The sequence below is a fragment of the Schistocerca americana genome, chromosome 1 (genome assembly GCF_021461395.2).
Source record: "Schistocerca americana isolate TAMUIC-IGC-003095 chromosome 1, iqSchAmer2.1, whole genome shotgun sequence".
NCBI lineage: Eukaryota > Metazoa > Arthropoda > Insecta > Orthoptera > Acrididae > Schistocerca > Schistocerca americana.
The window spans coordinates 344,055,047-344,071,103 of NC_060119.1; the positions used below are offsets into that span (position 1 = coordinate 344,055,047).

The window sequence follows — 16,057 nt, forward strand, 5'->3', positions numbered from 1 at the left end:
CTAAAAAGAGCGCCTTGCTTTTAATGTTGGGTACACTTGCATCTCTCAGTTCACCTTCCGAATGCCCACAATCTTTGCATGGAATTTATTGTAATGTTGTTGTAAACTGAATTTTTTTCGTTCTGTTCAAAGTTTTGAAGTATATTAATAGAACACTAAACATATCAAGACATCAACGCATGCAACAAACACACAGACTAGGACTCCTGCGCTGATACATTAATGTTGATGTGTCTCACCGCTTCGAAGCTTGTAATCCGACTATCGTGCTACTTTTCATCCCTTTAAAAACAGCTACTCTCCATTTCAAGGGGAGACTCCACCCTAAAACTCCATTCTTCAAGAAAATTTAATGGCTGTTTCACGTCTTTGGAGTGTTTACTCTTAGATCTCAAAACGAATTGGCTGTTTTCCCATTACAAATAGGTCTAAGAAATATTTGGGCCTTGGTATAAATTTAATAATGGGAAAAACAAGTTGCAGGATTTCCAAGGAAACTGAGACAAAGCAACAGCCAGTCGTTGGAAATTAATTACTTTGCCTGGTGACTGTGAAAATAAAAATTTAGGGCATACGCTGAAGTCCTGTTCAGTACAAGCAACAAGCACCATGGGAAGAGGCACTAGCTTACAATCAGATGTCCACTGCTCCTCCTTAAGAAGAATATGAGTATATTTTTATCCAGTAAATTCAAGACTGGGAGGGGGACGGCATACTTTGTGAAGGAAATGGGCTTTGGTCCCCGCAGAATAAGGTGCACGTAGCGGTGGTCAGGTCGGGTTATCCTACATCTGGAACACCCTGTCCACTGCCTACAGCGTCCCGGGCTCCGTGCAAGTGTCTCTGACTTCCATTACCAGACTGACGATTTCGTTGTGCCTCGGAATGCGTCCCGTCGACCTTCCCCGTCGTTTAGTTTTATTTTCTCCCCTTTTCAGTTCAGTCGTCATCCGAGCTACTCACCTAATATTCAGTATTCTTCTGGAGCACCATATTTCAGATCGTCAACAACGTAACGCTTAAATTTATAGTCGATGTTAACATTTTTTACCTACAAAAGAAGCTTACCTTGCTGTTGGTTGTCTACGTTTTATACACCGTACACTTCTGCTGTCACCAGTTATTTCGATACGCTAATAACAAAATTCTTTTGCTAGTTTCAACAGTTTAGTTGCTAATATACCACGACTGATGACCATAGCTGTTAAGTCCCATAGTGCTCAGAGCCATTTGATTTAATATACCACAGTTCTCTCAGTATTACGTGTTTTAATTCGACGTTACAACTGTTTTTCTTCCATTTTCAATCAGGTTATAATTCCTTTTTGGTAGAGGATTCATTCAGTTTTGTTTCTGACACAATTAAAATATTTCCGACTTTCTCTTTTGTTTCCTTTGCTGTTGCTCGACATAGAATTTTAACAAGTCTCTCCCGCTCCCTTCTCAGTTTCTGCGAAAGATAACTGTCCCCAAGCAGGTACAGATTCACTACACTTGCAGTAGACAATATGTACCAGGCAGTCACTGTTATTGCGGTGAACAGGGTATCCAAAACGGAGGGAGGTATCCATCCTCAAGTATCCGGGTCCACGGTATCTGGAGCGTTTCCAGTAATGGAACTGAAATGGCCTTAGTAAACGTGCCACGCGGCTACGCTGCAAAAATATCATACACTTACCTCGAGATAGTATTAGGTTTAAATATAGCTCCTTTTGTTCGACATGTTGCGTTAAAATCTTCATCTTTTGTAGTCCTATCGTCTTCAGTTGCGTGTAATATTACGTCAGTCTGATAATTTTTGCTTTGGGACCAACTAAATGACAGCTGAATGAAACGCAAGTTTTGTGCCACTCGCGTTTCGCCTTTATTCTTTGCAAGGCATCTTCAGTGGCAGATTTCGTGGATGTTGATCTACATGTTGTGTTCTTGTTCCATTGTTACTATTCTCATTATTATAACCATCATCAAAATTTCGATTTCACACTTCACCGAAAATGGAACTGAAAACTAGTTTTGATGTTACGGTTTGCGTCAACTATGTGCATCAACAGCCACGAAATCTGCCGCTGAAGATGTCTTTCAAAGAATAAAGGCGAAAATTTGCGTTTCATTCAGTTGCGATTACACGGTCCCAAAGTAAAAATTATCAGCGTACCGAATATTACATTAACAAGTTAACAATAGGGAATAGCTCGCTGGGGTGCCCATGGTGATGGAGGAAGGGGAGGAGGAGGGTCTATATTTAAAACAAAAAACAAAAGGATGATAGCTTGTGTAGACAGGCGATATTTGCACAATCGCTTTGGCGTTCAAATGCGAATTTTTTGTTGGAAAATTGTACAATGTTTTATTGACGATGACTGTAGGATGAAAAAGATCAGCAACCCGTTGTGCCTTGGTTTTCATACGGCAGTTCATCCTGTAGTGTAGTTGTGGGTATAACAAAAAGTTTGGCTTTGCTGGCACCGAAAATGAAGGGGGAGCTGTGGCCGTATTCTTCGCCCACTGCAGGATGTTGCGACAGCGGCGAGCTCTCGCGACATTTGTGGCCACTCGAAACACGCCGTGTTCTGACACAGGCTGGCTGACGCCGCTAGGGGACTCCCCGTGGCGTTGGCAGCCCTGCGCTGCCTACGACCTACCTAGAGACGTGTTGTAGGAGACTGCCGCCAACTGTCGTAAATCGGCGACACAAGGCGCTCGCGTCTCTTGATTCTGCTATTTGTTTTGTCACGCTCGGCGTTGTGTTCCAAATTTGCAGCTGTGCTCTCGCCGACAGCATTGTTCGCTGAGGTTACGATCTGCACGCCGCAGCGCAGGGTGTGCCTGCGTTACATTCGTGATTGGTTGCTGCAGCTTTCGGCTTTCGTGCTCCTTCGTATATCTCACCAGTGTCAGCGGCACTGGTGGCACGTAGCCAGCACAGTGTGTGTGTGTGTGTGTGTGTGTGTGTGTTTGGCAATATTGACAACACTCCAGAGATGCAGAAGTCATTGTAATATTTTAGTACAAAAATGTTAATTGTAATTAATTCTGATTATACGTAGCCCAGTGGCACTTTAAACTCGTAATGAGTTTGGCACTATATGTCTTTGTAATAATCGCTCTGTAAAAAACACTCTGTAAAAAGGCGTTTGCTCTCTCCTTTCACATCAGTCTGTTTCTTCGTATGTACACGAAAGTGATTGATGCTTCTAGCGTTATCGCAAACCTCTTTCACAGTTAGTTACGCATATCTTTAGCGTATAAAAGAATGGAATAAATGAAGGACCTTGTTGGAAAACTAATGCATAGTCGACGAAATTGTACGCTCTAGTTCGAAAAATACCTACAGTGGCGACGACACATCAGACGTGTGGCGTCTTAGTCACATACACCATCTTCTAAATTGTGACTTACACCTTTCTACCCAAAAACCATCTTTTAGAACAAACAGGCCGTACAGGCCGCGTAGTAATTGGCTTTTCTATCTTCCTCGTTTCTTCACTGGAACAAAAAGAGATACTGCGCAACATCGAAACCATTCGAACATTGAACTTCTACAAAGAATTAGAAAATTACCGAAAAATAAAAACAAATCAGAATTAAATCCACTTCATTTTCATATTTTTATGAAACCTCTTAAAAATATATGCCAGAAATCATATCAGCAATTTCGAGACCCGGAGGAAGGCGGCAGCACTTCAGTTGAAACTTCGGCCATTGTTGTATTGTTCTTATTATTTTCTCATTAGGTTCAAATGTTTCAAATGGCTCTGAGCACTATGGGACTCAACATCGTAGGTCATAAGTCCCCTAGAACTTAGAACTACTTAAACCTAACTAACCTAAGGACATCACACACACCCATGCCCGAGGCAGGATTCGAACCTGCGACCGTAGCAGTCCCGCGGTTCCGGACTGCAGCGCCAGAACCGCACGGCCACCGCGGCCGGCTTTCTCATTAGGACACAGCCTATTCTGTAAAAGGACTTAATGTAATAAAGACTAGACGCAGAAGCCCACGCGTTTTTGAAATCAGTATAACTGACGAAAATAAAAAGCAAATGTGATGATATCTTTGACAAAAGTGTAATATCTCTGAGATAACAGTATGAATGATGTGTGCGCGTCTCCTATTATTCGCTATATATGCTGAAATACACAGTCTTCTACAATAAACGTTAGGAACGACAACTTGTGTGTAATGTACAATATTTCGTTGCTACCTCCATGAGAAACGTAAGTAAATTCGATAATTTTCCGCCAGAGCGCTAGGAAACTGGTCATGTGATTTCTATTGTAACGTGAATGCTAGTCCTACCCCAGCATTCTCGATGGCTGTAGGCAGCAACTTACTGTAATTACGTCAGAGCTGCACATAAATTTGTTTTTATTTAAATGGCGACCTGTTTCGGAACTTAGTCCATTATCAAGCCAGCTGCATGAGTCCTACCATAACACTGTTATGTGTGTGCGCCGGCCACCATTGCTTGTATAATGGTTAAGAGCAACGTGCTATTAGCATACGACAGTCCACTGATGCGTGCACCTAAAGCGTACATGCATTATGGTGTTATGGTAGGACTTCGGTGGATGGCTGGACAGTGGACTAAGGTCTGAAATTGGTCGGCATTTACATGACAACTAACGTCTGTGCAACTTCGACGGGTTTATAGCTTCGCTGAATAAATGCTTGCACTGTTAGCGTATTGGCACTAGTGTAAATCTCACTACAGGCATCTTGGGATATCGGCCGTTATATGTTTGTTTAAGTACACTACTGGCCATTAAAATTACTACACCAAGAAGAAATGCAGATGATAAACGGGTATTCATTGGACAAATATATTATATTACAACTGACATGTGATTACATTTTCACGCAATTTGGGTGCATAGATTCTGAGAAATCAGTACTCAGAACAACCACCTATGGCCGTAATAACGGCTTGATACGCCTGGGCATTGAGTCAAACAGAGCTTGAATGGCGTGTACAGGTACAGCTGCCCATGCAGCTTCAACACGATATCACAGTTCATCAAGAGTAGTGACTGGCGTATTGTGACGAGCCAGTTGCTCGACCACCATTGATTAGACGTTTTCAATTGGGCAGAGATCTGGAGAATGTGCTGTCCAGGACAGCAGTTGAACATTTTCTGTATCCAGAAAGGCCCGTACAGGACCTGCAACATGCGGTCGTGCATTATCCTGCTGAAATGTAGGGTTTCGCAGGGTAGAGCCACGGGTCGTAGCACATCTGAAATGTAACGTCCACTTTTCAAAGTGCCGTCAATGCGAACAAGAGGTGACCGAGACGTGTAACCAATGGCACCCCATACCATCACGGTGGGTGATACGCCAGTATGGCGATGACGAATACACGCTTGCAATGTGCGTTGCTTTCACCGCGATGTCGCCAAACACGGATGCGACCATCATGATGCTGTAAACAGAACCTGGATTCATCCGAGAAAATGACGTTTTGCCATCCGTGCACCCAGGTTCGTCGTTGAGTACACCATCGCAGGCGCTCCTGTCTGTGATGCAGCGTCAAGGGTAACCGCAGCCATGGTCACCGAGCTGACAGTCCATGTTGCTGCAAACGTCGTCGAACTGTTCCTGCAGATGGTTGTTGTCTTGCAAACGTCCCCATCTGTTGACTCAGGGATCGAGACGTGGCTGCACGATCCGTTATAGCCATGCGGATAAGATACGAGGCCGTTGGGATCTAGTACGGCGTACCGTATTTCCTCCTGAACCCACCGATTCCATATTCTGCTAACAGGCATTGGATCTCGATCAACGCGAACAGCAATGTCGCGATACGACAAACCGCAATCGCGATAGGCTACAATCCGACCTTTATCAAAGTCGGAAACGTGATGGTCCGCATTTCTCCTCCTTACACGAAGATCGTGAATTTGTGTGTATTATTTATGTTTAAAACTACTAAACACAGAGAAGTGCTACAAACGGAGCTAAATATAACATGTTTTATTGCAGTGGACATGGACTTACCTGCACTCCATGCATTTCGGGAATTTCTGGGAAAAAGATATAAAAAGTGTCGTGATTGTATTGCAGGGGTGCCTCAAAGTGCTGGTTTCAGTTTTATTGGCAATGCTGGCAATATTGGTCAGCGACAAGGAGAGTCAATACCGTACTGCGCGCTGTAGATGTGTAAGTTCGTCGCACTAACCAGACCGCACGTAAACTTGAGCTGCTGTTATTCATTGACTACGGCTATTTATCATTCCCGCCGGAACAGTGCATCGCTTTCAACCTCTTTGTCCGCCCTGCACGGACGAAATTAGTTTCTTAGAGCTGGCAGCAGGGCGTCGCGTTTATGTGCATGTTTCAGCTGCTTTTGTTCCAGAGCAGGGAGAGTCCGCCTGTCAACATCCGCAACGCGTAAGGCCACTGGGACGCCTTCAGTACCATTTGAATGCCGGGAGATTCTGCGTGATGCTTGCATTTTATTAACGCAAATAATCTCGTTACTTTATGTCTGGAGCATCTCTTAGCTTTCTTAGCAGTCAGCGGCATTCATCACATCCAGCAGCCGTGAAATCCTTTTTGAGGCGCTCCATTTTCGTACAAAATTTACGATCGCTGCCTCCCTGACGCTCTGTCGTGAAGTTTTACGATTTGCGTACGTGGCTGTTAAGGCGTGAGTGTGGGCTCCTCGTTTTTACGACGTCTCTTGTCCCTGTAGTGGTACAATACTATTTACCTGCCTTTTCCAGAGGAACGCAACGCAGTAGATACAGCCTCCAACAAGATCCGACGGTCATTTCATTCCTGCCGTAGCCTCACAGAACATGTTTGCCACGCCATCATTCTGCTGTATGTTTCATTAAATTCTCGATTCGTCGAGGGGACGGTCGAAGGCGGCGGGCTGGACCGAGATAAGCCAGGGCCTATTGTGTCTGCGAGGAGGCGGCGTTTCATTCCGACCACAATAGTGGACGCGCCGATGAGTCGAAACCTCGCTTTGTGTGCTTACGGGATTACAGCCCTTCCGGAATTGTACTGCCTCCTTCATTTGTACACACTTATTTGATTTCCGTCGGATAAGCATCTCTCGCCGCGGAAATTGCTTGCTCCGCTGTGCATTGTTATCGGAAGGTTCAATCGGAAGCCGAATGCGATCGCATCACATTTCGAACTACTGTCCAGCCATAACGCGATTCCGCAGTGTCTTCGTGCTTTCTCTTCATGTTGATACAATTATTTCCAGATTATCAAACTGTAAGACTTTCTGGTGTAAAGGAACCGTAAATAACCTTACATCATCCACGTTGGACTGTTGTTTAGCAACTGTGATTGCTTATGTCAATAGCGATGAGTTAAAACAGTTATCACAGACCGTCACCTTTTGTGTTCGTTTATGTCGCACAGCTCCTTCTTGGTGTTTCGATTTTTTTCCGCCGGTGAATAAGCGACGTGGCTGTCTCATATAGCACACCGCTAGTACTGTATTCTAACATTACATGATCATTCTTCTTATCCATCTGCTTTAATTTACGTTCTTTCACGTGCAAAGCAAGCTGCTATTTCTTGTACCAAACAGAAATTCTGTCCGAGTCATCCTGATCCTCCTGCAGTCACTTATCGACGATAGTTTCCTGTCCACTACAGCGACGACGGCGAAAAGACTCAGATCGCTGCCGACAAAATTCGTCAAATCGTTTATGTGTACAAAAAACAATAGCGGTCTTCCCACAATTTTCTGGCGCAGTCCTGACGACGCCTTTGACTTAAATGAAGTCTAAATTAGAATAATATTAATACTGTCTTTTGATAACGGGCGTTGATATATATATCAACGGGAAGAGGTGAAAATGTGTGCCCCGACCGGGACTCTAACCCGGAATCTCCTACTTACATGGCAGACGCTCTATCCAGCTGAGCCACCGAGGGCACAGAAGATAGCTCGACTGCAGGGACTATCTCGCCCACGCCTCCCGCGTGACCCACAGTCTCACCTCGTATGTCCACTCACTACATTCGTAGTGTCCCACCCCAACACACTCATTACTCATGGAAGACAATCTTACCAAGTCCAGTAAGAGTTCCGGAGTTCGGGGAATATGTGTGCATCCATATATGTATATCGTTCTGGCAACACCGGCCATGACCTCCTCCTCCTGTGCGTATGCACACATATTCCCCGAACTCTTACGGGACTTGGTAAGAATGTCTTCCACGAGTAATGAGTGTGTTGGGGTGGGACACTACGAATGTAGTGTGTGGACATTCAAGGTAGAATGTGGGTCTCGCAGCAGACGTGCGCGAGATAGTCCCTGCAGTCGCGCTATCCTCTGTGCCCTCGGTGGCTCAGCTGGATAGAGCGTCTGCCATGTAAGTAGGAGGTCCCGGGTTCGAGTCCCGGTCGGGGCATACATTTTCACCTTTCCCCGTTGATATATATCAACGCCCGTTAGCAGCTGAAGATATTAATATAATTCTAATTTCGTTCTAGACGGCTGCAGGTCATGTCCGAAAGAACAGACATCATATCCATATAAGTATAAATGAATTCTCGTTTTCCAGGTCAACGTATTGTGTTCCATTACTTAAAAAGTCTGTACCAAAGGTAGAACTGATCCAGCGTTGCAGCGACGATGCGCTTCATCCGGTGCCGCCAGAAGTCGAGTTATTCGGAGCAAGTTTAAGTTGTCAGATAGCAGCGCCAGGGGACGGGGCTGTGTTACTTTCCATTACGAGCGTGAGCTGAAACAGAGTGGTGGTCTCAGTGACAGCGACAAGGTGAGTAGTCGAGGAGAGAGAGAGAGAGAGAGAGAGTGAGAGAGAGAGGAGGGGGGCGGATCTAAACGTCATCAAGTCCCATTTCGTTAGAAGGCAGACCAGTGCCTGTCTCCCCCCCCCCCCCCCCCCCCCCCTCTTCCTCCTCTGCCTCTTATGGTAATGGCCGTGCCGGCGGCTTGGTCCCTAAATAAAGGCGGCTGGCCCGACAGCTCGCAATTATCGAGTAATCACGCGCCGGGCGGCGTGTTTACTCTGGGCGCGCTCGCGTCCGACCCGGCAGCCGTGCTGCTCGCGGCTCCGGACATTCCGAACGGCCGCGCTGACGGACGAGCGCGAGCGTGAACGTGGACGTGAAGACAGACCAGTTTCAGGGCGGCGGCGCAGTCCACTTTAACGGCCCGTCGACGTGGAGGTCGTTAGTGGCGCAGCAACAGCCCAGCTGCGGAAGGGCGGGGAAAGAGACCACAGTGGTCTCGTCGATGGAAACATCCCGCCATTCGTCAGGGAAATTCCCGCCAATCATCTTCTAGCGTAGCACAGGTAATAGTCTTCCCTGCCTTCTCCCCTTCATTATTATCTAGAGGGCGGTTGTGAAGTGACATCAGAAGGTCGGTTTGGCAAAGTTTTACAGAAGTTCGAAATACGGCGCGTACTTCAGTGCGAGATGCTTTTAATAATTTCCACAACGAAATTCTGTCCCGAAATCTGGCAGAAAACCCAAAGAGGTTCTGGTCATACATAAAGCACACCAGTGGCAAGACGCGCAATCAATACCTTCGCTGCGCGACATTAACGGTGAAGTCACTGATGACAGTGCCGTTAAAGCAGAGTTATTAAACACAGTTTTCCTAAACACTCCTTCACCAAAGAAGACGAAATAAATATTCCTGAATTTCAATCACGAACAACTGCCAAGGTGAGAAACATAGAAGTAGATATCCTCGGAGTAACGAAGCAGCTTAAATCACTTAATAAAGGCAAGGCCTTCAGTCCAGATTGTATACCAGTCAGGTTCCTCTCAGAGTATGTTGACAAAATAGCTCAATATTTAACAATTATATACAACCACTCGCTCATAGAAAGATCCGTACCTAAACACCGGAAAATTGCTCAAGTCACACCAATACCCATAAAGGGAAGTAGGAGTAATCCGCTGAATTACAGGCCTATATCACTAACGTCGATTTGCAGTAGGGTTTTGGGACATATACTGTATTCGAACATTATGAAGTACCTCGAAGGAAACGACTTATTGACACATAGCATGGTTTCAGAAAATGTTCTTCTGAAACACAACAAGCTCTTTATACTCATGAAGTAATGAGTGCTATCGACAGAGGATGTCAAATTGATTCCATATTTTTAGATTTCCAAAAGGCTTTCGACACCGTTCCTAACAAGCGTCTTCTTACCAAACTGCGTGCCTACGGAGTATCGCCTCAGTTCTACCACTGGATTCGTGATTTCCTGTGAGAAAGGTCACAGTTGGTAGTAATAGATGGAAAGTCATCGCGTAAAACAGAAGTAATATCCGGCGTTCCCCAAGGAAGTGTTATAGGCCCTCTATTGTTCCTGATCTATATTAACGACATAGGAGACAATCTGAGTAGCCGTCTTAGATTGTTTGCAGATGATGCTGCCATTTACCGTCTTGTAAAGTCATCAGATGATCAAAACCAGTTGCAAAATGATTTAGATAAGATATCTGTATGGTGCGAAAAGTGACAATTGACCCTGAATAAGGAAAAGTGTGAATTTATTCACATGAGTACTAAAAGAAATCAGCTAAATTTCGATTACGCGATAAGTCACACAAATCTGAAAGCTGTAAATTCAACTAAATACTTAGGGATTACAATTACATATAACCTAAATTGGAACAATCACATGGATAATGTTGTGGGTAGAGCAAACCAAAGACTGCCATTCATTGGCAGAACACTTAGAAGGTGCAACAGGTCTACTAAAGAGACTGCTTACATCACGCTTGTCCGCCCTAATCTGGAGTATTGCTGTGCGGTGTCGGATCCGCATCACGCGGGACTGACGGATGACATCGAAAAAGTACAAAGAAGGGCAGCTCGTTTTCTGTTATCTCGGAAATAAGGGAGATTGTGTCACAGACATGATACCTGAATTGGAGTGGCAATCATTAAAACAAAGGCGTTTTTCCTGGAGGAGGAGGAGGAGATTACTGTTTAACGCCGGCCGAAGTGGCCGTGCGGTTAAAGGCGCTGCAGTCTGGAACCGCAAGACCGCTACGGTCGCAGGTTCGAATCCTGCCTCGGGCATGGATGTTTGTGATGTCCTTAGGTTAGTTAGGTTTAACTAGTTCTAAGTTCTAGGGGACTAATGACCTCAGCAGTTGAGTCCCATAGTGCTCAGAGCCATTTGAACCATTTTTGAACTGTTTAACGTCCCGTCGACAACGAGGTCATTAGAGACGGAGCACAAGCTCGGATTAGGGGGATGGGGGAGGAAATCGGCCGTGCCCTTTCTAAGGAACCATCCCGGCATTTGCGTGAAGCGATTTAGGGAAATCACGGAAAACCTAAATCAGGATGGCCGGACGCGGGTTTGAACCGTCGTCCTCCCGAATGCGAGTCCAGGGTGCTAACCGCTGCGCCACCTCGCTCGGTGGCGTTTTTCCTTGCGACGGGATCTTCTCATGAAATTTCAATCACCAGTTCTCTCCTCCGATTGCGAAAACATTCTGTTGGCACCCACCTACATAGGGAGAAATGATCATCACGATAAAATAAGAGAAATCAGAGCTCGCACTGAAAAATTAAAGTGCTCGTTTTTCCCGCGCGCCGTTCGAGTGTGGAACCGTAGAGAGACAGCTTGAAGGTGGTACAGTGAACCTTCTGCCAGGCACTTTATTGTGAACAGCAGAGTAATCAGTAGATGTAGATGTAAGAGAAACAGGAGGCTGGATCTATTCCGAGAGTAACTCTGATGTGTCCAAACATAGCTTTAATTTTTCCATTTAGTAAGTTTATTGGAAAACTTTTGACAATGTTGACTGCAATGACCTCTTTGGAATGACGAACGTGGTAATAGGCGTACAGAGAGAGAAAGCTGGTACAGAAATGAGACTGCAATTGCATGAGTGAGAGAATGTGAAACGGAAGAAGTACTTGAAAAGGGATTGAGACAGGCATATGCCCTCTCCCCACTGTTATTCAGTCTGTACACTGAGCAGGCAGGAAACGACACCAAGAAGACATTTGGAAATTGAATTTATTTTCAGATTCGCCAATGATGTTCATAATCCCATCTGAGACGGCAACGACGTAGGGTGTTTGAAAAAGAACTCCCTAGTTTTAAGCATACATTTAATGGGGAAATTAATGAAAAATTACATCAGTGCGTACGTGTCATGAAAGATAATGCCTTCAAGTTTTATTTAATGTTAATAGACGTCAACGAGGGATCCATTTGTTGCCCTGCACACGTCGAGACGATATTCCACTTCTCGCCACGTGTTCACCAACATTTCAGGTGTAACTGTCTCAACCGCCGCGACAGTTCTTTCCCGTAAATTATTGATGTCTCTGATCTTTTCACTGTACACAACATTTTCTATGTGGTCCCCAAAGAAAAAGTCAAGTGGGGTTAAGACTGGGCTTCGTGTTGGCCAAGGTACTGGGCCAGTCCTTGCCTATCCACCCTCCTGGAAAGCGAGTGTCAAGAGCTGCATGCATATGGTTACTGTAATGAGATGGGGCGCCATCTTACTGGAAAAACACAAGCCACTTTTCCGCCTCGGTATCGTCTATGTGGGGCAAGACGTACTCTGACAACATGTCACAGTAAAACGTCCCGATTTATTGTTTTTTCTACAAAAATGAAAGGACCAGTCACATCAAACGACGCCAGACATTAATTTTGGGAGAGTCACATTGACGCTGATTAACTACATGTGGATGCCCTGCCACCCAAATTCTGCAGTTATGACGATTAACTGTTTTACTGACATGACATGTTGCTGAGGTGCGCTGCACTGCATTGCACGCATGCCTGGAATGAACTGAGGGAACAGTGGGAAAAAACAGCACTGATGCCGTCAAAAAGGTCAAGCAGACCTGCCAATTGCAGGGGAGTCAAACTTGGAGAGCTGATGAATCAGACACCATAAACTACAATAGTGTATGTCACTTTTTATAGATTGTAGAACACATTGAAACTAGGGGAGTTCTTTGGTAAACACCCTGTACAGTGACTCGATAAGCAGTTATGAGCTGAGCATCGACTAATGTAAAGTAATTCTAGTCTAAGTAAATCAGGTGACAGTGAGGAATTAGGTTAGGAAATCACGCTAAGAGCAGGAAATAGATCTATTATCCGTCTGTCGATCACTGTTTTTGTAATTTCAGATAGACCGGTTTCGGGCTGTGTCGTTCATCTTCATATTTCGTAGCTGCAGAGTAATCGGCGCTAACGAACTTCCAGCTTCGCTCTCACAGGTTGTTATAAACTGATAGTTGCGTTATGAGTGGTTCCCCTGTAACTACAAGAAATGATATAATGATGGAGAGACACTGTCCGAAACCAGTCAGTTTAAAAAAATAAAAACAGCAATCGACAGACAGAAAAATGTCAATTTTCTACAAATATGAATCATTAGTAGCTTCCTGTTGAATTGTTACTTACTTTGTTGCCTGGTATCATGAATATTGGATTTAGTTTCTAGTCCAGTCTATAACGCTCAACAGAATTTGCAGGTGCGTCAGCAGACCCAGTAAGCGAAGACTGATTTGTGGTAGGAGAGACTCCTCAATGAGCGACGCGTACCCAAATAGTGAAGCTGAACAGCTATCGTAGCAGAGGTGTAAAGTGGCGTCCACCGTGCTGCAGGTTCGTTCGCAGCATCCAACTTCATATAGAATCCGTACCACCTGAAAACTGACTTCGTGATTAATAAACTAAGTGGACGGTGTAATTGAATTGGAGTCTCGTCAGCGACCTCGTGATGATCACTTTGTATTTTATTGCTCTTTTTCATCACAATTCAGTGTGGACCACATTCCACACATGTACACAATCCAAGTCAACATTCATGGAGTAACGCACGTGCACAGAGCATCTAGTATATTTACATTGATCGACTACTGTCGGCCAATAAACATAATTACAATTAACAGATCCTCACACACACGCTGAACGGTCCTTTCCAATAAGAAAACGGGATACTGTACTGTGACAGGTCTGTCCAGTTTTGATGCAGTAAAACTAGTTGACGTGTTTCGATGTTTGGGCAGTAAAATAGCTGACGTTGGCCGAGGCAGACAGCTACAAAATGCGAACTACCAGTGGCAAGAAAAGCGTTTCTGGAAAAGGAAAACTGTTAACATCGAATATACATTGAAGTGTTTGGAAGTCTTTGAGGTATTTGTATGGAGCGTAACCTTGTTCGGAAGCGAATCTTAGACGATAAGCGGGTCAGACAAGAAAAGAACAGAAGCTTTTGAAATGTGGTGCTACAGAACGCTGAAGGTTAGAGGGGTGGATCGAATGGCAAATGGAGAGGTGCTGAATCCAATTTGAAATGATAGGAGCGGGAGGGGAGTGGTAAGGTGCCAAGCCACTTTACAAGCATACCTTAAAAACAGCATTATTGTTAGTCTCTTCGCAACTTTAAACACTTTGAAACAGATGGTCAGTTCAGAAAACTTTAAAAAAACTCTGATGACCAGCATTACAGATCATCATTAACTTCACAACTATGACTGCTAACAGTAAAATAACAATTCCTTTCTTTGAGTCTAATTAGCCATAATTTTTTTTCCAGTGCGTCTCAGTGCTTCCCCTTCTGCTATTCAATCAAGCCATCTAATCTCTTAACGTCCTTGTGTAATACATCTCAAGGGCTTCTAATTTCTTCTTGCCTGTAGAGTTTTTCACCTATATTTCCCTTCCGTGTAAGGATACACACAAAAACAAACGTTAAGAAAGCCCTTAACACTTAAATTTATACTCGATATAAATATATTCGACATTTTATTTGCTATTAAAATTCTGCATTTTATATTATTTCTACTTTGGCCATCATTTTCCTGTAAAAGAATATCCATAGCAGAACTGCCTCAGAGATAAATAGATTTTATTTTTAATAAGATTGATTAGCTAACTAAATGGGCAAAAGATTGATTAGCTAACTAAATGGGCAAGCTCAAGACTAAAAATCCAAAACTCCCGTTCAGGACAGCTTTATTTTACGTATTTCAGAAGCAAAGACGTAGTTCTTTTACCTTGACACAAAAACTTATGCGACCCTGAACGCTGATGGCGCAACATACACTGAACGGAGATTGTTTGTTATTATAAAATACCGTAACCTAAAAACTATAATTGTGGAACTCACACATACTAGAATGTCTGATAGTCTTGTATCTCTTTCCAATGCCGGTTCACAGATAAAAACCTCGATCGTTTATACGATGGTGGGTGGAGCTGTCCTTAACACACTGCCCCGTCTTTCGAAAAATTAAAGGAATGTTATGGTCTGCACATCCGAACGACGACGTAGCCGTGAGACGGAGTGGGGAATGACTGGAAAGAGTAGCCATTCCGGCATTCGTCTCACTTGGTTTAGGGAAATCAAGGAATAATTAAGTGTCGTTGGACGGACGGTGAAATTGAATCTCAGACCTCCGGAATACGGGTTCAGTGTATATCAACTGCTACTCCACTTAGCTCGGTTATAGGTGAATGATGTGCCTCATTTGTATATGTTTTGTTTAGTGATGAGTTCGTACAAACTCTTGTTGAAACGACACGTTTCGCACAACTCTTACTTCATAGCATGTTATATTATAAATCAGGTCAGCGCTGGCAGAAAAATATTGCTCCCCACCTCCTCCCCCTCCTCACCCCAAAGGCAAAGCTGTCAACCCCAGTTAACGTGTAGTGGTTACGTGCGCCAACAAATTAAGAGCAATAAGTTTGTTTTTAGTCCTTGTCCTTATTAAGAAGCCGCAGAAAAATTAGGATATCTCCTCGACTTGTAATTCGGCTGCTCGGATGCTAGTGAAAACTTCCCAGACCACCAGTTTACCTTCTAGCTACGGACTTTGTGTTGTCTCCATGTATTCTGTGAACCCACATTCGAGTCGACTCTGGGCTGTTATGGAACTACGTTGTCGATTACCAGTGTTCCTCTACTATCAATAGGTACAGCGCACAGATCTCACAGTAATGAAGTGAGGCTTGTCGCCGAGCACAAAAACCGGCGGTGGGGTAGAGCGGTGGCGGGCTCTGGAATTATCGACCTCGGCAAGTCGACCCGCGGCGAGCTCG

At 44.4% G+C, this 16,057-nt stretch overlaps 1 protein-coding gene and 1 non-coding gene across 2 annotated transcripts in view; both read left to right on the forward strand.

The window, feature by feature from the left end:
- LOC124599145 (tyrosine-protein kinase Dnt-like) overlaps window positions 1–16,057 on the forward strand; it is a 560,517-nt gene that overhangs the window by 150,728 nt on the left and 393,732 nt on the right. The window lies entirely within an intron of this gene.
- Trnat-ugu lies at window positions 8,312–8,386 on the forward strand. Its single transcript has one exon. It is a non-coding gene; the product is annotated as a tRNA-Thr (tRNA).